We start from the raw sequence: 25,256 nt of genomic DNA, 5'->3' as shown, positions 1-25,256 counted from the left end.
TACTTTATTTTTTTTTAATGCCAAATACTTTTAACTAAAGTTAATATTCTCCCACTTTTCATTTTCATGATTCAAGTTATAAACTTAACTAAGTAAACTTTTTCTAAGAAAACGTTTCTACATTAATGCTTAACATATACCACTGACAAAATGAAAGATCAATATCAAAATATATAACTAATAACACAGTCTAAGGCAAAGAATTTTAATTAATGACACCAGTGCTCACTAAGATGACAGGTATAATTATCATTTTTCTTCCACTGATTTCCATAAAACAGAGTAAATCTGATGATTGAATATTACTAATAATTTCTTGCCACAGATAGGTTATTTTACATGATTTTAAAAATGTACTTAAAAATGAATCCAAAAGCTTTATTAAAGATGCAATTATCTGGCATTAAAATCTTACTCATTTGAGTTGAAACCATTTAAAATTCAAATAATGCATGATAAGATACTGTTCAAATTTTTCATAGTTTTAAAATACAATATACTTCGCCAACACCTATTCAGTTCCATGATTATTCGTTTTATATTGCACTGTATACCTGGAGGATTATAAAAGTTCTGTTTTTAGCCTGTAAAGAATATATATAATAAAGAAAGTGAGACAGTATTTTTACAAATAACTAGCAATAGGGGCAGAATGTTAGATGTATGTAAAATGGTAAGAAAAGTAAAAAGATATAGGAACAACCTGGGAAGAGAATGACTACCAAAAATAAATACTCTAGCAAAGAAGTCATTTACATAACTTAGAAATTTTTGTTAAAATCTTCAAGTTAATATTTATTGAATTTTTTATTATCAGAATAAATTCGTGCACACAATAACCAGTCAAATAGTATAACTCTAGGATTATATTTTCTTCTCTTTGAGTCCAATGTCATGTACAACCTGATGTCACCTAAAACTGAATATTTCTATTGAGTAATCTTTTCTCTTTCACTCAATTCCTTAAAATCATTCCCCATCTCACTGTGCTTCATATTTGAACTATGACTTTCTTATAAAGAACCTTGTTCCTCTTTAAGTTTCTGATCAGCTTTTTCTTTATGTAGCATTGATCATGCCCTTAGTTTTCAGCCTTTTTTTCTCATTATCTAGTTTATTTTAAAAAGTGTAAGCACTTCTTCCCAGTGGCCTGCTGATCTGATCTGTATGGGTCACTCGTGTATCCTCAGCCCAGACTTCGTTTCCCTGCCCTCTTTGAGCTACTGTGTCCTGACGCCCAGTAACTTCTTTATTCATGATATTCATAGAAAAGGCATTTGGAAGATTTACTTGCTAAATCTCAACATGTCTGAAATCATTTTTATTCTGCTTTCATACTTCATTGAGTTTCATTGGGTAAGATTTCTAATTTAATTTTCCTCAGAAATATTAATTGTATTCTAGCATCCAAGCTTAATGAGAAGATGTCCAAGAACATTTTGATTTTTGTTCTTCAGCAAGTGTTATTTTCTTTTTTCCTCTATGGAAGTTTTTAAGTTCTTCTCTTTGTCCTTAATATTTTGAAGTTTCAAGATGATGTGCTCAGGTAGAGAGAGATGAACTTTTATTCATTAAGCTGGATATTCAGCTGGTCTTTTCAGTGTGAAGACCTATAATTTCTTCATAAATGGGAAATTATACTACCTCATGATAATTTCCTATCCTCTGTTTCCTCATTTCTCTTTTTCTATGTCCCTGTTATTCTAATACATGAACATTTCTGCCATTTTTTAAAAGCTCATCTGAAAATTTTCTTTGTTCATCTACTCTACATTCTGAGAAGTCCACAAAAAAACCCTTTGATTTTTATTTTCAATATTACTACTTTTATTTTAAAACCTTAATTCTCTCTGTCACTTTGTTATTCCTTTTTTATAGTTGCTATAGTTCCATGCTGTGTATATACCATATTCCCATATCTCCCTGAGGATAACAGTCATCCTTTCCATGATCATTGTTTGCTCAATGATCAGTTGCTTTTGAGTGTCCATTGTCTTTTTTTTTCTGGTTGAACTATTTTTTAAACAACCTTATTGAGCTATCTTTGACATATAAAAATTGTATATTCTTAAGGTGTAAAACAACATTTTTATATATATATGTATATATATATATATATATATATATATATGTTGTGAATAATCATCAAAATCAAGCTAAATAACATATTCATCATCTCAACATAGTTACCATTGTGTGTGTGTGTGTGTGCTCATGCATGCGTGTGGTAGGGATGCGGATTTATGTGAATGTGTGTGTGGATATGTATGGTGAGACAATTTAAGACCTAAACTCTTAGCAAGTTTCAAGTGTACAATATAATATTGTTGACTGTGGTCACCATGCTATACATTAGCTCTCTGGAACTTATTCATCTTTCATAACTGAAACTTTGTACTCTTTGACCAACATCTCATTTCCCCCTCCCTCCCACCCTAAGTAACCACCAATCCACTCTCTGCTTCTGTGAGTTTGACTATTTTAGATTGGGTGCCCATTGTCTTTTTTTTACTTCTGATCTACATACATCCAGTGATTCTTGATGGTCTTGTTTAAATTTCAGAAAGAAGAGTTGGGTACAGAAGAACTGTGGGTTTCTTCTGTTGTATTAACTTTTCTTTATATTTTCACATCATATCTCTCTCTGAGGAGGATTTTTCACTGCTAGATCTCTGCAATAAGGGGCAAAAAAGGCAAGGAGGTAAGAACTGGCCCTCTAGCTAAAAGCCTATTTGGTTCAGTTTCTTTTGAGGAGAGACCCCAGTTTCTGACCAGCATCTCAAGTGCTAATTGCCTGTTGACACTCTGTGGATTAGCTATGGAGGGCTACACTGACTAATAGAGTTTCATATGACCCCCAGTTAATCCTCCTGTAGAGAGCCCCACTGCCACTCCATTTTACCCACTGCCTCTGAGCTCAGAGCTGCTTGGGGATCGCAGTGGGGACATGAGTTCCCACCTCCACTACAGGTTCTTTTTTTATGTAATTTAGGATGCAGCTTTCTAGGCCCATTTCTTCTTCTAATGAGGGGGCCCACTTTATGCTTCATCAGCATTCTCTTTTCCATAATTTTCTTGCAATCTCTGATCCTTTGTTGATCACCCTCCCCATCTTTCTGCTATATGCTTGTCTTGTTTTGTCTTTTTCCACTTTTATTCCAAGATGAGGCAAAAAAAGAGGGAGAAAAAAAACATGTTAATCATCCTTTCAAAAACTTAGTTAAATTATATTCTTCAATAACTTTTTCTTCAAGTTATTCCTTAAAGTAATTTATTATCTGAAAAGAAATTTATACTGAATCCAGCTTAGAGAGATTTACTAAAGAGATTAATTTTAAATGATGATTTTATAATGTGCTTATCTTACTCCTATTGTGGTAAAAGCACTTTTTCCTTTACAGGATGGCAAAATTAGTTCCTTCCTCAAAATAAGCAGAAAATCTATCTTGTCCCTACATCTGCCAAAGATATAAAATACCCAACTGTAATTATTTCACCAAAATGAAAAGAAATAGAAAAAATCCTAAAGCTCAAAAAACTGAGCAGGAGTTGTTGAAAAGGCTTTAAAAGGTAAGACTAGGCCTTTTTCTGAGATTACCAGACAACATGTTATAATGCTTTTTGATTAAGAGGAAAAAAGTCACATACTGCAGACATAGAGGAAGCTGTAAGATTGGTTTTTAAATCTGTGAGAATAAGAACCATGGTTTAGTCAAGTCTTATAGTCTCAGAACCAAATTAAATTGATGCAAAGCCCTGAAGTTTGAGGGAAGACAAATTGTTATATCTCTTTATTTAGATGTAACAAATCTACAGAATAATAAGCATGATGTAATTTCAATAATTATAGTTGTCACTTTGTGAAAGTCATTTTCTATGAGACACTGTTTTAAGCACTGTGTTTATAGAACAACTCTTTGAGGTGGATGCTATTACTCCACTTTAACAGAAAAGTTAAAACCAGAAAAATTAACTAGTTTTTGCAGATGGTGTAGGTAGTAAATAGCAGAGTGGAAACCCTGCATGTTTCCATCATCAGTAATCTAATGGCCCTTTACTCTGGCTGCATTTTAGAATTCCACTTGAGAAGCTTTAAAAGTTAAAAAGAAAGAATGAATGTATAGAGGGATGGAAGGAGGGAGAGAGGAAAGGAAGAAAGGACAGAAGGAGGGAAGGTAGAAAGGAAGGAAAAGAGGGAGAGAGAAGAAGAGAGAAATAGAAAGATGGGCCCCACCGTTTTCCAAGATTCTGATTTAAGTGGTTTGGAAAAGATTCTAGGCATTGGTACTATTTTTAGAGAGATTTTTAGGACATCCTAATGTATAGCCACGTTGAGAACCACTGTCGTAAATTAGTACTTCTATGTATATGAATCCCAGGGGGAAGCTATTAAAATGTAGGTTCTAACTCTGTAGATCACGTGGAAGCTATGACCCTAAACCAAAATGTGTTGGACCAGAAGCAAAGTCACCTGTAAAGTACTTTGTATGCCAAACTTCACTGAGGCACCCCACTTGGGAATGCCTTTTGTTACTAAGAAAAAGACATAGAAAAAATAGTGAAAAAAATTTTTTTTCAATTACAGAGAAAGTATGTATAGTTTAAAAGTGTAGCCCTCAGGTAATACTCCTAGTAGAGAATCACTGGTCTAAGGTTTATGTGTCAAGGGGAAAGAGCCAAGAGAGAAAAAGCTGGTATGGAAATAAGAGGTGTATCAGGAGGAGTGAGATTGAGAATACAGAATGAACTGGTGGAAAGTCATGATTTCTTTAAAACAGGAGGAATAACAGATTCCAATTAAAGTTTGTTTCAGGGTAAGCAGGATTCTGAGGGAGTTTTCCCTTGAAAACCCCTACTGGTTCTGTGAAGTAAGAGCAAAGTGATATTTCTGTGAGATGAGAGTTTATTGAATTGGGAGCCTGAGGAAAAGGTAGACATTAAGGATAATTACAGAGAGAATAGGAGCATAATCTGAACAGAGTCAACCACAAAGATTGCGAGGTAAAGATGTGGGCACAGCTCCAGCTGAAGACCATGAGGCACTACAGGATTTTAGTGTCCCCTTTAAACAGCACTTTGCAGTACTAAGCTCATGGCTGGATTTATTCAAGGATGGGGTTTTGTGGACAAGGTGAGGTAGAGGAAATTAAAATAGGTAACAAACTTTAGTTAACAGCTGTTAACTAAAGTTAACACCAACAGCTGTTGGTGTTGTGTATTAAGCAAATATTTAAATTAAAATTCCCAAAGGTCCCTTTAAAAAATGTTTTAAAAAATTCATTTCACTTGTTAAATACAGTAAGGTAGACTTTACTCAAGTGCACTGTAACAATGGGGTTTTGCAGTAGCAGAGAGGAATTGGACTCAACTACAAATGAAAGGACAAATGGAGATTTATAACCAAGGAGCTGGGTGGGGGTCAATGAATGGAAAATCACTGAAATAAAACATTTAGGCTAGGGCAATTCTTGCCAGAACTACTTCTCAGGATTCTTGCTGGAGGCAGGACAGGGTGATAAGATAACAATGGTAAGGGTGAGGAATATGATCAGATATCAAGGATGGGAGATTTTCAGTAAACCTGACCCCAACAGTATCCTTGCTAAAACTGGAGTAAATGAGATAGGAAAATAGCTAAGGTCAGGGACTTGTAAGAAAGAGGGCTTAGAGGAGCCTGACTCATATTTGGTTAAAGGAGAGAGTCTTTGTCAAAAGGCAAAACAAGTCATAATAGAAACCCTTGCAGTTAGTTGTATCAATATGTCTTTCTATTTACTGGAATCTCAAGGAACTGGTAAATAAGTCAATGGAAAATAATTAGGGAAACCCCATAAGATTAATTTTAAAAAGTAAGTCTCAGTAATTAAAATCTGATATAGTTCCTGTTAAAAATCCAAAAACTTGTTAATGTCTTTATGGAAGACAAACAGTTAATTTTATCCCCAAAGATACAATAGGAAAGAGTTTGCAGGCTGCCCTAGAAACAATGTTCACATTGAAATAACTTTATGAGTGACGGACCCAGCACTGGTGCATGCATCTCAGGTAACTTCTTTTTTTTTTTTTTTTTTTTTTTTACAAAAAAGGAAAAAATAATTAGTGTGAATTGATATAAAGGTTGAAAAATGGTAAAAAATTGATGTGATTTAGTATCTTAAAATAAATTGAAAAATGTTCTATTCCTGAATAAGACAAGCAGCAATTAGTAAATAATAGATCAAAACAATCATTAGTTTTTAATTATTTCCATCTTATAAAATATAAAAAGTTAGAAATTGAAAGAAACCAAAAGAGAAAAAGTTTAAAATATTACATGAGAACTTTGTTAAAATAATTTGAAGATTGTTTACATCCTAAAGGAGAAATTAAAATGATCTTGCTTCCTTTAATCACAGTTAAAGTACATCTCTGAGGACTTGACACAAATTATAGACACTACTAAACAAAAAGCCAGGATGAAATAGAAGCAGTGTGAAATTGAACCCTGAGGAGTATATCTTGGTAGACCCCTTTGTTGGATTAATGTCCAGAATCTTTCTACAACACATGGTTTAACCAATTATCATTACTAATTCCGTATCATAAACACTAAATATGTTCCTTAAGAAGAAAGTTATTTTCTGGAACTGAGTTGAACTTCAGAATAAACAAATAAAATTTAAAATGTAACACATGAAAATTCCTCTAGTAATTTAAAATCTGTAATTACCTGGAATTTTTATAGACTGTTTTTAGCATACATATTTAGTTATAATAAGATTTTAAAATATTGAGAGGAGAATAGAATAATCCTTTGGCATAAATAATTGTCAAATGGATTGGATGAATTGTTGATCATATGTCCATGAAAACAGAACTATGCACGGTAAAGATCCTGATGCAATTGAAATTGTTAGGCAGTTACTATACCTCCCCCCACAAATATAAAAATGTCTGTACTGTGTTTGGATAATACTCTCCATTGCTACAGGATATCTACTCCACAAGGTAACATCCTTCAACTCAGTCAAATATTTCTAATAGTAGATATATTTTTGATATTACCATAAGATAATTTTTACTTCTCCCACCACCACCACCCCCGGGTCATATTTCTAAATATGGTCACGTTCTCAAGTGACCATTTTTCAATATTGTTTTGTAATACCATTTCTTAATTTTAAAGTTCTTTTCCCATGGCTACTGGGAGATGAGAAGTAATCTCTTTGTTTCCATTGTCCATAAGTGTACTTAGGTTAAGTAGAGTAAAACTCTAACAACATACTCCTGTTTAAATACTTGTAAGTTGCTTGCTCCAATGTTTAAAACTTTACACTCTTATTGTAATGTACATCAAGAAACCATATAGTTTCTTAGATTTCCTGAATATATTTCTCTATTTATCACTAATTATGGGGTACGCCTACCCAAGTAAACATTCTATATAATCTACTGGACTGAGAAATTTCCTTGGTTTATTTTGCGTGTTTGCCCATGTACCCACTCCTGAGTTACCTGGCTCTGTTGTTTGGGATATCACAGTCCTCACAGTGATGGTCAAAGTGGTACTCTAATCCCAGCCACAAGTCCCTGAAAATTATACTCAGGTTTCTATCTTGCCCCATCTCCATTTTATGAGCTCATTCAGCATGTTGATCCCAGAAAATCTAGGTTGTCATCCATGTGACATAACAGTTCTAACCTCAATTCTACATTTAATCCATCAATTAAGAGGATCTTGAAGCAGTACGGTTTGCTTTTGAAAACACAGCAAGGGCTCTACACACTCACAACATTTCTAAGTAACGCCAAATAATTGGTGACAAATTGTTATAGATGCCATATGATAGGAATCTGCTGTGGGGACATAACAGAAAGAATAGATTATTTCATCCAGAGAGGTGAGATTGTCTAGAAAAGCATATGACTATGTAATTAAAAGTACATACACACACACACACACACACACACACACACAAGGTTAATATGGTAGTCTGGAAGCCCTTTTATCCATAATGGTTAAACTGACACTTGATTATCATAATTTGTTGGAATACTAGAGTTGCTGAACATCCTCAAACATAGGCATTAGTTGATACGTTCCCTAAGGAATTCGGACATAGACAAGTGGATACTGGTTAATATTTTTGCTACTAAAACAATGTTCATATGGACAGTCTTACACATTTTTCCTGATTCAAATGAGTCTATTTGAGGGAAAAAGTCTCCTCACATGTTCTTCCTTTTTAAGAGGAAGACCTTCTTGACTTTCAGGAGTGTTGGCTACTCTTAATATTTTGCTACTTCTTATATATTTTAGTAAATACTTCTAAGTATCCATGAGAAATCCTGTAAAATTCAATAATAATTGTGTTGAGTCTATACATAGATTTAGGAATATTTTTCATCTTTGATATATTTTCTCACAACTGATAAAAATGTTTTCATTTATTTAGAACTTCCTAAATGTCTTTTTATCAAAATTTTGTAAGTTTCCTTACAGATTTCACATCTTTTGTTGTTAGGTTTTTTTCCTAAGAGTAACACATTTTGTTATATGTTCAAATACATCTTTTTAAATTATTTTATAATTTATTATTCTTGGCATAAGAATAAAATTGACCTGCTTACCTCCTCAGGGTTTCTGTTTTCATAATTTTTGTTTCATTTTTTTTTTTACTTCTGTGGCTTTATCTTTCTGCTATTTCAATAATGCATCAATATACATATATTCCTTTTTTATATTTGTCTAATTTTTCTAGTTATTTCCATTGGGAGGTGAATCGGTTCTCATTATATGTAACATAAAATGTATTGACTTTCTTATAGTATTTAAGTATTGTTAATTTTACATCATAATACTTAAGTTACAAGATATCAAGAAGAGTAAACATCATGCAACGACTTTACCTTCTCTTCTAGGAAAGGGGTTAGTGCATTTTTGGTTGTATGCAGAGTAGTTGTATTGTGTTAGGCAGAATCACGATCTTGTTATTGTCTTTATTTGGAGCTTAAGTATGGTTTAAGGAGATGTGTGTAGGTGCAAAGTTGACAAGGGGTGAAGTTGTGATGGTTAGTTTTATGTGTCAATGTGATGGGACCACAGGGAGCCCAGGTATTTGGTTAAACATTATTCTGGGTATGTCTGTGATGGCATTTTTGGATGAGATTAACATTTGAATTGGTAAATTGAGTAAAGCAGATTGCCATCCCTGGGTGGACCTCATCCATTCTGTTAGAGGCCTGAATAGAATAAATCATGGAGTAAAGGAGAATTTGTTCTCTGCCTGACTATTTTCAAACTGGAACATCTGTCCTCTCCTGCACTCACACTGGAACCTACACCCCTAGCTCTCCTGGGTCTCTAGCTTGCAGATGGCAAAACATGGGACTTCTCAGCTTCTGTAATCACATGAGCCAATTCCTTATAATAAATCTCTTTATATATATGTTAAAATTTTTAATAAATTTTAACAAAGCTCTTTATATTAATTTATAAAAAGAGATTATGTTATATATCGTATATATAAATATATCTCCTATTGGTTCAGTTTCTTTGAAGAACTCTAATGCAGAAAGTTTGTTTAGGGTGTCTGTCTACCATACCACCAGAAACAGAAGTGTCATTAATTTGTATTTGAGTTCTTACAGCCCTCCTTCAACAAGAGTTTAGAAAGGCTTTAAATATCTTGACTCCATGATAATATTATAAAAACATTTATGAGTTTTTTTGTTTTACCTGTCATATATAACTCGTAATAATTGACCATTACTCATTAAATGTTGCTAAAGAGACATGGGTTGAGTGCCAACAATTGTGTGCCTCCTATGTGCAAATCCACCAAAAAAAAAAAAGTAAACTCATCGAATATTAATACTTGATACAGATGATTGGAGCTTATATATATATTTCTTTTTAAAACCACTTTATTGAGATATGACTGACTTACAAAAAGCTGTACATATTTAATGTATATAACTTGATGAGTTTGGAGATAAGTATATATCGGGTGAAACCATCCCTACAATCTATGCCATAAACATATCCGTCAATCCCAAAGGTTTCCTCCAGCCCTCATTATTTATTATTATTTGTGTGTGTATGTGTGTGTGTGTAATAAGTACCCTTTACATAATATCTATCTTCTTAGCAAATTTGTAAGCATAGAATACAATATTGTTAATTATAAGTTCTATTCTCTACAGCAGCAGTCCCTAGCCTTTTTGGCACCAGGGACCAGTTTCATGGAAGACAATTTTTCCACAAATTGGGGGGGGTGGGGGTGGGGCATGGTTCAGGCGGTAATGCTAGCGATGGGGGGTGATGGGGAACGGCAGATGAAGCTTTGCGCGCTCACCCGCCTGCCACTCACCTCTTGCTGTGCGGCCCAGTTCCTAACAGGCCACGGACTGGTACCAGTCTGTGGCCCGGGTGTTGGGGAAACCTGTTCTACAGTAAATCTCTAGGACTTATTCATCTGGTATATATTTCATGCCATCTATATTATTTAGTTTTTGAAGAACTAGATAATTGTAAAATGGGCATGACAATTATAAGAATCCATTTCAACTGAAAAAATAACTTCTTGGGAAACTATCTTTTTAATTTTTTAAACATATATATTATTCCTATCAGTTTTGAAACATGTATAAATCCAAGCTCATCAATGGAAGGTCATTACAAATATACCTTCAGTTTTAAACTGAAGTTCAGTTCCCACAAAAGTCACCTCCTCTTTGAATTGAGAACATTATATATAGCTTATGACTCATCTATATAATATAAATAATAATAGATTTTGCCTCTTAGAATTTGGGGGGATTAAAAGGCAATACTTAGAAAGTATTTAGAACAGTTCTTAGAACATTGTAAGTAGCCAATATATAAAATATCCTTATTATCATTGCCATTGTTATAATTACTAATACTACTGCCCAGGAAAAAAATAGAAATTCCTTAAATATTTCAAATCTATTATAATTATTCATATTTAACCACTGATTATTTAAATTAGTTCTTTATTATAATTTTTTTATCGTAAACAGGCTCACTTTCCTCCATCATAGAATGCCACCACATTTTCCCCATTTGTTAGACTTTGTCAGACAGCAAAGATCAGAGTGATGTTGATTAACTCAGATGATACAGATCATTACAAAGATGCAAGAGAAAGTAAGGGAATTAGAAACCATGGTGCTAGGCTTCACACAACTAGAATGCATGCGTGCATATGCTCAGAGGAGGGAGATAGGAAGGTTTGCTGTCTGAGACTTGAGCAGTGAAATAAGCAATAGTTTTGTTCAGCCATAATCAGTGATCACATATTTGCAAGATTCTCTTTCCTCAAATTCTCTACATCAAAGTTATGATAATAATTTTTGTCATTGATAAATGTTCATGACTTTTCTCTTTCTACTTCCAGGCCACTAAATTCCTGTATTCCTTTCTCTGATCCTCTCTTTATCCCTCCCCTTCTGATCTAAGAATCATTGACATATTCTAATATGTATTTTTTATACTTCTTTGATATATTCCCTTGAATAACTATAGAACACTTGCCTTCTTCCTTGCACAGCATTTCTAATTCATTTGAAGTTTTTCTAAAGTTTTGGACTGCTGACAGAGATTATTTTGCTATATTCTTGTCTGTTTCATTTGACGTGCTGAGACTGCCTTCTCACTTTGACATTTTCCATTCTTTTTTACTATGCTTTCTTTAAAAATACAGAACAACAGATAGATACAGATAACTCAATCACAGGCAAATTAAAATGCTTTTATTCTAGAATGACTGCTTCTGTTGTTTCATATCCCATTCATATTCGACCAATTGTGACACAACATCATACATATTATCTATTATTTAAAACATCTGAGTTCAGTAATGCCAATTCTTACTAAGAATACCTTTTAAATAACAGGTAGTGTCTGAGATTTTTTTCATATATTTAAATTATGGAACTTAATGCAGCTCACACTTCTAAAGTATCTAGAATATAACTTCTTGATAACTACTTTGTTGTATAAGATCATGTTACTTTTTAATTAGGTATAGTGGCTTTGAGTTTTTTTATTGTTTAGGAGTATATCAGTAGCAAGTAACAACACCTGATGAAATCTTTCTTAAGCAAAATGGACTTTGTTATTAATAATAATATCATTTGAGATCTCACTATATGTTGGGTACTATTCTGACTATTTTCCATGAGGTAGTAATCATTAATTTACTTACTCACTCAACAAATGTTTACTGAAGGTCTAGCTTTTAGAGGAGGACTCTATATTAGGTGCTAATTTTACATGCTTGAAATACAGCAGTGAATGAAATGGACAACTTTTTGTACCTCCACCTTCATTGAGTTTACATTCTATTCAGTGAAACTGGTCAAAAGACGAGTAAGAAACACACGGTTCGTCAGATGTTTGAAAGTGCTATAGAGAAAATTACTGCTGGCAAAGAGAATAGGGAATTTTGGAGTGGGGTGGGCAGTATAATTTTATACATGATGGTCAGTGAGAAAAGCAAAGACCTGAAGGAAATGAGGGAGTCAGACATTGAATACTGAGGAAACAGCATGCCAGGCAAAGGGATCATGTCTGGCATATCCAACGAAGATTTTGTGGCTAGAGCTAAACAGAAAGAGTGTGGGAGAAAGGAGCAGGAATTGATGCTAAAGAGTTAACAAAGGAAGAAGTTTGGATGATGTTGAGATCATGTAAGGCAGCAGTCCTCAACCCTGTCAGGTTCAACACACCTTTCTTTATAGTAGGGACAGATGCAAAAAAGAATTGTTTTAGCAACTGCAATATGGAAGTGGTGTGAGTTTCTAAAGTTGTGAACATCGCTTGTTAAATTATCAAACAACCTGATAATGGTATTACTGGGAATTTTAGTATAATAAAACAGTTAGAAAATACTTTGTTTATATGTAAAATAGAACTAGTTTCCAAGCTTAAAAATACAAATAGGCTTTTCATTTTTATGAAATTGTTACTCTATTTGAAAGCTATGGAGGGGACAGAGCTGTTCAGGAATAACCACATATTGTAGGACTTCTGGCATCCTTAGATCTGGCTCAATAAATGTGAGTGGAAACTCCCTACCTATCTTTATTGTGATAAAATTCTCCTGTATTTTCCCAGAGTTCCTCCTAGAGAGCAATGCCAAAGATATAGAGCCTTGAAAAACATTTGTATTTCAGTCTCACCTGGCATATCTTAAAAGCATTGCTGTGGCTACTACACTGAAAGGGAGCCAGAGAGACCAGTTTTGAGTCTACTGCAGTAATCCAAGCAAAAATAATGATGGCTCAGATCAGGCTTGTAAAAGTAGAGAGGCTGAGAAGTAACTGGGTTTTAGATATATATTAAACATAGAGTTGGATAGAATTGCTAGTGAATCGCATGTGAGGAATGAGAGGAAAAGTCAATATATGTTGAAGTATTTTAACTCTGTCTTTTTGTGTTTGCCTTATAACAAATAAAAGGATAGAGTTATCATTTACTGAGATAGAAAGTTTTCAAAATGGGCATCTTGAAGGGCGGAAATGACAGTTTGGTTTATGCTAGGTTATGTGATTCTCTCAACAGCCCAAAGAAGTAGCTATTACTATTCCTATTTTACAGATGCTAAACTGAGGCATAGTATCTAGTGACTGTCCTATAAGAATTAAATGGTGGAATCCAGGACACAAATTCAGATTGTAGTATGTAATCTTAATTGACTATCTAAATTGACTCTAAATGCATTGGATCATATTACTGAAAAAGTTCAGCATAGAAAACATCTTTAAGCATAGTTGAATTGGGAGGCCCAAATGATATAATCAAAATATGGTCTTATTCTCTCCTTTTCTGAGCTCAGCTCCATTTGCACGTAACTCTCCCTTCATGGTACCAGAACTCTAGATTTACGTTTGTTTATTCTTCTTGGCAACCCAACCCTCTTGGCTCTGAGTCTAGGCCTGAATGATGTGCTCAACCTGTAGCCAGGGAGATGTGATGGTTTAATGGTCACATATCCACCCACATCAAAACACATCAGCTGAGCATGTATAGGGAGAAATTCTCTAAGAAAAATAGACTGATGCTTTCAAAAGGTGGAAGGATAGATAGATGGTAGCTAGATAAATAGGTAGATAGAACAAACAGATACCCACTAAAGACATCATGAAAAAATAAGTTTAGTGGTATATCCATGGTATGCTATTAAGATTCCGTTCAGTGCTTTATTTCTGTAGTAATAATTATATTTCTAATATAAACTGCCAAAAATTAATAAGTAGACCAAATATTAACACTTCTATCAGCATAAAATTAGCCATCATTAACAGCTATGAAAAGCACACACACATATACGAACAGAAGTTTGTCTCCCGGCAACTGACACACAGTAGAGATTCAAAAGCTATTTGTTGTCTTAATAAATGGGTAAATAAACACTAGTTCTAATTGGTAGCCCTCCTCTTTTTTTTTTTCCTTAACATGTTAGGAACTTGTTTTCATAATATTCTTCTCAAAGAATCCAAGGTTTTAAATATTTGAGTCTGTATGGCACAATAAAGTTAGTGATGTACACCATCAATTCCACGCAGAAGATGCTCCTGAGAGACACCAAGAACCCAAATAGATTGCTTAGTCACAATCACAGAATGCCATAAGAAGGTCAGCAATGAAAGTGGTGAAGCATGGAATCTGAGGGCCTGTGCATTTTAGCTACTGAAATAGGGCATGGTTTTAATTTTTTACTGTTTCTGTTGATAGGTAATATTTTATAATTATGTCCTCATACAAGGACAGTTGCACCTGGTAATTGTTTTAGGATTATATAAGCATGGTCTAAGTCCTTCAAATGTTTGCATGTAAAACAGTTTTCTTTCTGTTTAAATGCTGAGGATAAAATAAACATTTTTTCAGCTTCAACCTAGGTATCGTATTTCTGGTGCCCATAAGCAAAATTTAGCAGTTGTTTCTAAAAGTTTTTGCTGGAGACATATTAGACCATCTGTTCTATTTTCTCACTGATACTTGGAGATAAGTAATCCCTGGCATCAGAGACAGCTATAACAGCTGTGATTTTGCTTGTAGTATGCTAGTTGTACTATCAAGGTTCCAAAATCCTAGGGTATCATAATGTCTTCCAAGGCCAAATCCATTTAAACCAAGGTCAGTAGATTATTCTCTGAGGATAGAGAAAAAGAATAGTTTAAGACCTAATTACCCAGTTATGTGAACATCAATCTTAGATATTGAAATTGATTTTACAGTTGAAGTAGAAAATCTCAAACTGAGTAATGTAGCCATAAGTCAATTTAATAAATATGGATAATCAAAATAAATCAGATACTTTACAAAAATCTCCCTACCTATATCTTTATGAGGGGTGTATAGCAGGAATGGAATTTACTCATTTAACTCTTTATTTCTCTAAATCATACCTACTCGATGCCATTGCTCATCTGACTGTTGGTAAATGCAGTCAGGGTCATACTTTATGGGGTCTCCTCTTCTCCTGTGTTTCAGGCAAACTAGAATATGTGATCTTGGGTTCATATTGATCACCACTTGTTGAAGCCCACATGCCTTCTTGATGTTGGATGTTTCTGTTGCTTTTATGCCAAGCTTGAGCACAGAGGTACTTTACTATTAGTATTCTGGCCTGCACACTTCCCTCTGTTTGTTCACTGCAGCCACCATTCTCCTGCCATCCATTCAGAGGGTCTGCCATCTAAGACTTCATGGTGCAGATACCTCTGCAATAGATAGAGTTTCATCAGTGCTCATCCCTGGCCCTCAACACTTCTTCCAAACCAGTGTGAATAGCCTTTGTCCTCTCACAGCCCATATTTATTATTTTTTAAAACAAAAGTCTGGTGGAGTTCTCTTCTGGAAGTAGTGCAACAATTTTGTTTTGTTTTCAAAGTTGCTAAGTCAAAATGACTGACTGTCTTTCGAGGATAGGAAAGAGTTTGCCACTTTTTTTTATTCCCTTGCAGCAAAACAAATACAAAATAAACTACCTTCTCACTTGTAGATATACTCGAAATACAGGAAAAAAAGTACAAAATATTTTACAAAACCTTTTATTCCAAACTTTTTCTCATCTGCTGAGGCATTTTATATCCTAAATCCTCTTGAGTGAGTTACTTATGAGTAGAGCTGGATGATAAATTATATGGTCATCTTATCTATGTCACTGAAATTCCCCTTTGTGCCATAAATTCTTTAATTGTGAAGTCGTTAATGTTAAGAATCAAAACTATTTTTTATTAAACTAAGAAATAAAATTTGGGTACTGTTGGCCTACCTTAATAGCTCAGGTGACAGTATGAATGAGTCTTCTAAATCTTTAGATTTCAGTATATTATTGAACAAACTTCAGAGAATCTCACTAAACATGGTTCATCATATAGTAGGAATTGCTCACGTAATGGGTGAAAAGTACAATTAGCATATCATAACTATTTTACCCTACATTCAAGCAAACAACTTATATATTTTTGGAATTCATTTCTATCCAGGGATTAGAACAGGATTTAAAATATTGTACTACTAGGTAAGACTTCAGTAAAACATCCCATAACTACAGACATTTATAACCTTGCCTGAAAAATTAGCTGTCATCATATTCTAATTCTACAAGGTCTGAGTAGTAAAGCTCAACTCTCATTCATTGCCTCTTTTGGTAAAGAAGACAGACAAGGAGGATTCGCAAATAACTGGTGAATGTTAAATGACAGAGATCAGTGTTAATTCAGCCTGATTATGTTAGTGTACAGCCAGTAGAAATAACATTGTACTGATTCAAATATCTATTGTTGATATAAGTTCAATTTAGAGAAGGGGGAAGGTTACTTAAAACAAATCTTCACATGGGTAAAGTGCATTTCAGAAAACATGCTGAAAATTCACAGGTCTCAGTCTCCTGTTGAAAACTATTTTTTCATCAGCCTCTCACATATATGTAAGTTTTTGAAGATTACATGTAATTTTATAATTGAAGTACCATCCCACATTTAAGCCTTCTAAACCAAAATTCTAGAAACTAAAACATCATTGAATACTCCACTAGGTTTATTTGTTCACTTCTTCTTTACTCATTACCCCCATTTAATTAACAATGGCATATTACTTCTCTACATTATTTTTATTGACATGGTATCCTTTACACAGAAATCTTCTAGACTAGAGAAATAAATTCAACTTCATTCTCAAAACAGCAGACAGAGAAAATTTCTAAAGGCCACTTGTACAAAAATATTCTGTTTTTTTTAGTCTTCCAGCGGCATCCTACAGATTCTTTCTGGTGTCACTTGGACTTATTTTATTTCATACTGTTTGAGGATAATGGTTGAAGCTTAACAATGAATCCTATACTGAAGCAAGAAGATGGTATGACTTCCAAAAATACAACAACTTTTGTTCCTTCAGTTAAAAGACTTTCCTCCATTGCAGGGATTTTTGGCATGCCTATATTTCTATGCATTCATTCATTTGTCACACAAATGGAAGTGTATTATTTAAGCAACAGATAGAGTATGGGATGCTGCAGGTGAAATAAAAACATAACACATGGCCCCTGGTTATATGTGCCTTATAATCTAACTGAAGAGATGCTTAGAACAGCTCTTGGGCCACAGTAACAACTCAATTTGTGTTAGCTATTCCAAGCATTTGATGTATACTTATGCATTTAGTACTTACCACAATCATAAGAGATGGGACTATCTGTGAAATGGGTATAATGAGAAAATCAAGGCATTGAAATATTAAGTAACTAGCCCATGTACTAAAGCTGAAAGTAAAACAAAAGCAATATGACTCTGGACTTAATCTTCACCATCATGCTACTGGATTTCCATTTTAAAAGCTAAAGCTTCATCTCTGGCCTTACTTGGAAGAGGATACACAGTCAAAAGAGGGTTGTTGTTTTGTTTCATTTTTTACTTTGTATTCTTTCTCTCTCTCTCTCTCTCTCTCTCTCTCTTTTGTAAGATAGAAAGATTTAAGGGCATTTAAGACTGTGAAGAAAATAGAAATCTAGAAAACAGAGAAGATGCTCATGGAAGTTAGAAGGAATCAGTAAGGGGGAACATCGACCTTTAAGATTCTTTTTTCAGTGGAGGGAGGGAGGTTAATTCTGTGTTATTTATCAGACTTTGTAGGATAAAGAAATGGATAAAACACAGAATCTAGGGAATATATAAATAAGAATGATCTCAATTTAAGTGGAATGCTATGATTTTTCCATATCTATTTTCTTAAAAATTTCTTCTTTGTATTAGTGAAGGAGAGGATAAAAGGAATAGATCGGCTGGATGTAGAGTGGCTCGCTAGAGTTAAATGCTTTCAGTCAAGCTCCTTGCTCTCTTTGGAACACGTGTGTCTCTCTCCAGTTTCAACTGACAATATCTTCAATTCTCAATGAAACTCTTCTCTTAACAACAGACATGGTCTGTTTCTCTTTCTACATCTCTGAACTCACTTTCTCAGATCTTTCTCTCCTGTCTATCAAATCTGGGTGTGCCCTGAAGACTTATTTATCCTTGTGATTTAAACACATTCATGTACAACTCCTTCTCCTCATCATGTGGTAATGTCAACTCATATTTTTCATTATTATTAAATGTTTGTTTAGTTAAATTAATAATCACAGAACTACAAATCTCTGATTTGTTAGAATTTGATAAAATAATTTTTATAGCAGATTCTATTGCCATAGTTTTTATATAGAAAAATAATTGATGATTTCTAAAAATTACTATTTTTATCCTTCTTGGTAGGCTATAAACAATGCACTGTTAATTGGTTCTGTAGCCATATCTACATGATAAACATTTCCATCTAAGATATCCTACCTTCTTAAATCTATAGCTTTTGTAACTTTTTGGTTTTGTTTATTAAAAAATTTCATTGTTCTTATTCACACTTGTATTGGAAAGCATAGCCCAAACATTTTCAATTAGATTCAAAGTTGCAGCATTACCCATTTGAAAATGAATTTGGATTGCCTGCACAGATCCTAGAAGAGAGTTTATATTACACTATCCAGGAAAAAGAAACTTGTTCTCATGGAACAAATACTCTAGTGATGAGAAAGATACTCTCTAATGATTTGCAAAAAACAAAGTTTAGACCCTGGACAAGTTACTACAAAGAGTGATTATGCTTTTGTAGTTAAAAGCACAGATTCTGCAGCCAACCAACCCGGGTTTACATATCTTATTAGACATATGATTTTGATAAAATTACTTAACCTCTGTTGCTCATGGAAAACAGGCATAATAAATGATTATTTCATAGTAAATATTAAGATAAAGTATTAATGGTGCTGGTATAAAACAAACACTCAGCTAACCATCACTCCTGCCTGAGCAGTCAGTCAGCCATAACTCTTCTATAAGCACATTTTTTTTTTACTTTTCATAAATGAATAAAAATAAAGCAATAATTTTAGATGCTGTTTGAACCTTTAAAATGTAATTTTTTTTTGTTTTGTTTTGTTTGCGGTACGCGGGCCTTTCACTGCTGTGGCCTCTCCCGTTGAGGAGCACAGACTCCGGACGCGCAGGCTCAGCGGCCATGGCTCACGGGCCCAGCCGCTCCGCAGCATGTGGGATTCTCCCCGACTGGGGCACGAACCCGTGTCCCCTGCATCAGCAGGCAGACTCCCAACCACTGCGCCACCAGGGAAGCCCTAAAATGTAATGTTTTTATACTCATATATCTTTACTTATTAAGAAGTGAATAAAGCGACTTCCCTGGTGGTGTAGTGGTTAAGAATCCGCCTGCTAATGCAGGGTACACGGGTTCAAACCCTGGTCCAGGAAGAGCCCATATGCCGCGGAGCAACTAAGCCTGTGCACCACAACTACTGAGCCTGCGCTCTAGAGCCCACGAGCCACAACTACTGAAGCCCATGCACCTAGAGCCCGTGCTCCGCAACAAAGAGAAGACGCTGCAATTAGAAGCCCGTGCACCACAACAAAGAGTAGCCCCTGCTAGCCACAATGAGAGAAAGCCCGCTCGTAGCAATGAAGACCCAATGCAGCCAAAACATTTTTTTAAAATAAATAAATAGATAAATTTTTAAAAGAAGTGAATAAAATATTGAAGCTAATGTAATTCAATGTATATTTAAACATGTGGTTATAGATATTTAATCAAACAACAAAAACTGTTGTCAAAATGCTATTCTACATATACTCATTTACTTCTATGAAATAGCTATTATCAGGAACAACAGCTGTGATATGCTGGAAAGAACTAGGCCTTTCCTAAGTCCAGGATTAAGTCTTTTTTCTGTCATCCACTCTTTGATCTTGACTAAGTACTTAAATTTCACAAAATCTCAATGGTTTCATCTTTAAAGTGGAGCAAGTAAAATCTATATCTCAGTATTGTTAGAAATAAAATAATGTGCACCGTAATAGTTTGCTAGAGCTACCATAATAGATACCATAGACTGGGTGGCTTAAACAACAGCAATTTATTTCCTCACAGATCTGAAAACTTAGACTTCTAAGCCTAAGATCAAGATGTCAGCAGGATTGGTTTCATCATGAAGCCTCTCTCTTTGATGTAAATGGCTGTCTGCTCCCTCTGTCTTCACATGGTTATCTTTCTAGGTGTGCACATGTCTGTTGTCTCTCTTTCTCTGTGTCCAAATTTCCTTTCCTACAAGAGCACAACTCATGGAACTAGCATCCACCATAAAACCCTCCTATGAACTTAATCACATTTTTGAAGATCTCCAAACATGGTTACATTTTGAGGGACTAATAGTTAAGACTTCAATATATAAATTTTTGTTAACATATTCAGCCCATAACACGCCACGCTCTGGGTACTCAAAATTTTTGTCCTTTCCACAAGAAAAATACAGTCACCCTCATTCCAACAGTCCAAAAGTCTTAACGCAGTCTAATATCAACTCTAAGTCCAAAATCTTGTTTAAATATCATTTAAATCAAGTGTGGGTGATACTGAAGTATGATTCATCTTAAGGCAAAATTTTCTTCCAGCTGTGAACCTGTGAAATCAGATAGATTCCCTGCTTCCAAAATACAACAGATTTTGTGAGACAGATATAAGAGAGGCACTCCCATCACAAAAGAGGAAAATCATAAAGAAGAAAGGGGTCACTAGTCCCAAGCAAGACTGAAATCTAGCAAGGCAAATTTCATTAGATTTTAAGGCTCAAGACTAATGCTCTTTGGCTTGTTGCTCTGTTCTCAGGGCCAACCAGGAAGGCAGCCCCATCCCTGTGGCCACAGGCAGCAGCTCCATCCCAGGGGCCCTGGGCAGCTGCTCTGGCCTATGGAACCAAGGAGGAGACGGCCCCAGCACCCGGACCTGTGCCCCCTCAGCTCATAGTGGCAGCTTTGGAACCCCTGAACTGCCTTTGCCTCATTTGTTTCCCTTCTCATAAAGGATAATGCATGTTCACAACTGAATAGCTTTATTGGACCATCCTGTAGAATCTCAGAAGGCTGAAAGCCTTCTTTCACTTTGTCCTGTCTCTGTTCCGTTCAGTTCAAGCTGGCAGAATTTTTGCTGATATGGATAATTGGATCCATGAGTCATATTCATAATCTCTTTATAGCAAAAGATTGTCCAGCTACACACTTGATGTTCTTTCTAGAAACACTTTCTCATTTTTTGCAATATGGATGGGCTGAGAATTTTCCAAATCTTCAAGTTCTAGTTCATTTTTGCTTAACAGTTGCTTCAATTTATCTCTCTCCTCTCACATTTTGCTGTAAACAGCAAGGAGAAACCAGTCAGTACCTTCAATACTTTGCTTAGAAATCACCTCAGCTAAATGATTCAAGTTAATCATTTACAAGCTATACCTTCCACAAAACACCAGAATGCAATTTTGCTGCTTTATAACAACAATCTCCTTTCCTCCACTTTCCAATAACATGTTCCTTATTTCCGTTTGAGACCACCAAAAGCACTTCTAATGTCCATATGCCTACCAACAGTCTCTTCAAGGTAATCTAGACTTTTTCTAACATGACCTCAAAACTCTTCTAGCTTCCACCTATTACCCACATTTTTAGGTATTTTTTACAGAAGCACCCCATGCTCAATACTAAAACCTGAATTAGTTTTCTAGGTCTGCCATTACAAACACACAGACTGGGTAGCTTAAACAACAGAAATTTATTTCCCAACAGTTCTGGATACTAGAAGCCAACATCAAGATGTCAGCAAGGTTGGTCTTATTCTGAGGCTTCTCGATGGCTGTCTTCTCCCTCTACCCTCACATGGTCATCTCCCTGTGTGTATATGTCTGGTGTCTCTTTCTCTGTATGTCCAAATTTCCTCTTATTAGGACACCAGTCATACTGGATTAGGATCCACCCTAACTGCCTCATTTTAAATTAATCATCTCTTTCCAGACCTTATATCAAAATACAGTTACATTTGGAGGTACTTGAGTTAGAACTTTAACATATGAATTAGGGGAAGGAGGGACACAATTCAGCCCATAACATGCACCATTTTAAAAAGTGCTATACAATTAATAAAATTTAACATGTGGGCAGCTCTCTTATTTTAAAGAGACAAAAACTAAAATGAAGCCATTAAGTGAATAGTTCAGGTTATACAGCTTGTTCAAAGCACAGCCAGGCCTAGATTATTTTTTCTTCTGTACACTTTCATAATGTGTCTACAGATTTCTCTTATCATGTGATTTCTTTAAGCTTTCATCTAAATTTTTCTTTCTTTTCCTCATATTCTCCTGGGACAATTTCCTTCACTCCCATGGAGTGAATGCAATAACTAAAGATGATAACTCTACTTCTGCTCAAGATTCTGCTCTCCAGCGCCATCCCAGCTCTGTCACTGGGTTCCAAACCCGCATATTCAACTAACCACTGGACATCTCCACTTGGCTGACTACAGAGTGTTCAAATCCAGTACCTTTCATCCCCAAAAGAGTCTCTTTTTACCTCCTATGTCCCCAAACACCTTTTCCGTTGAAATAAATCTCAGTGAATGGCCAATCCCTTGCCTAGCTCAACCTAAAAATCTTGATATGATTCTTAACTGTTTCCTGTCCTTCTTCCCTGATATGCAATGAATCATCATGTCTTATTTCTTCCAGCTCCTAAGAACTCTTAAATATGTCCACTGTTTTTCATCAGCTCTTCTTTAGTTTCCAAAATTCCTTCTCTTTCCTCCAGTTTTACATGTAACCAATCTTACATGTAACTACTTTAATACCATTGTGCTTTGTTATAAACTTAGAAAACTCCTAGGGAAACTTTGACAGTTTACACTGGGTTAGTTCCCTCTGCATGTGCTCTATTGCCACGGCACCTCCTCTATCATAGTCCTTACTGCTCTGGATTGTTAGAGCCTGTTTACTTGTCTGGTCTCCACCCACCCCATCACTGGGCTACATGTTTCTTTAAAACAGAAACCATGATTTGTTTACCAAGGTTTTCTATAGCACTACTTTCTTGGGAGATCATAATCACTCAGAGGCTGCTTGTAAAGAATGAATCATGGTCTACAAGATTTTAATACAATATTCATTCAATTTTATTAAGTTGTCACATCTTAGACTAAAATTATTGATGCCACAAGGAAGAAAATTTACACACAAAAAAAACCCCAGATTTTATTTTTAGTGGAAACATAGAGAAAACAATATTTATTTTCAAACTAGAAAATATTTATCATAAAGTGATGTATCTTTATTAACCCTGTATCTTGGCTTTTTTCCCCTTTGTTTGGAAAGTAAATTGAGGGACATAACCTAGTAGAAGTATCTCAGCTCACTTTGCTTGCCCTGTCACTTTTAAATTTATTTAAGCTTTTGACAAGTTGATGCTTGAAAAACCTGAAGACATTTGACTTTAGTGTGCAATTATAAAAAAAAAATACATGCTAGCAACAGGAATAGTAGTTCAAAGTAAATATTAGGACCATGAAACATTTTAAAAATGTGTATACTAAATAATGATGAAATGAAAGTGACATAATCAGCCTGAAACGTGGTTGCCTACTATATTTAAACCTATTAGCAATTCTGGAAGGCCAAGCAGGCAGGGGAATTATGGATGAAGTCTACTGCAGAGTGATCTGCAATCTGATCACTGAAAAGCAAAAGCTACACGACCTCAGAGAAAACTCAAGTCAAATTTCTTCTGATTCATCTTAGCACTTAGTTGACAGTGTTCAACTCTAAGAAGTAAATACATGAGATAAAATTAAAAAAAAAATACATATATATATATAGTACATATATATGCCAACTTAGGGTGTTTTAGAGATTAGAGAATTGAGAAAATTTATTAAAATATATATGCTATTTAAATATTTTCTCAGTGTCATATAATATGTTATATCTTAATATTTTACATTAAGCATTTTATATTTTGATCAGAAATAAATGGGATGCTTATTCTACTACTAGCAGAAGGTGTCTACAGAGCTGGGTGAAAGTACAAGGAAGACAGCTGAATCTTAAAAAGGATAGAAAATCAGCTGGTAATAACCAACAATATTTGGTCTTGTTCTTTATTTCATATACTATCCCAACCCTCTCTTTTAAGGCAGCACTGAAAGGCACTAAGGAGGAGGTGATAAAAGCAGTATACAGACCATTAGGGGTTTGTCACTGATTTCCATACCAAGGAAAAGGCATGTTATTCGTATTAAAGCATATCTCAAATGCTTGAGGCGGGGGGGGGGGGGTCACTTTCTAGGGGTTAAAAAATAACTTTAGCAATGCATGTGTATGATAAATCCTTCACTTGGTTTTCCTAAATTGCCTTTTAAATCTTTTAATTATGCCATTATTTCACTGGTTCAGATCCCTAGCAGAATTCTGAGATACCTGTTTCACTGGATGGGCCTCATTACCAAGATGCTGTCTAGAGTGTAATGAAGGAGGTCTTTTAAAATCATTATTGAAGTATAATTGATATATAACATTATATTAGTTTCAGGTGTACAACCTAATGATTTGATATTTGTATATCTTACAAAATGATCCCTACAGTAAGTCTAGTTAACATCTGTCACCATACATAGTTACAATTTTTTTCTTTTGAAGAGATCTACTCTCTTAGCAACTTGCAAATATGCAACACAGTATTATTAACTATAATCACCATGCTGCACATTACTTCCTCATGATTTTTTTATTTTATAACTGGAAGTTTTTACCTTTTAAAAGGGGTCTTATTGAAAGAAAAAGTGCATGATGCCATCTGTGACTTACCTCTTTGCCTAAGTATTAAATCTCTGTGAT

The sequence above is a fragment of the Hyperoodon ampullatus genome, assembly GCF_949752795.1.
Source record: "Hyperoodon ampullatus genome assembly, chromosome: 8".
Classification (NCBI taxonomy): Eukaryota; Metazoa; Chordata; class Mammalia; order Artiodactyla; family Ziphiidae; genus Hyperoodon; species Hyperoodon ampullatus.
This window is presented reverse-complemented; position numbering follows the sequence as displayed.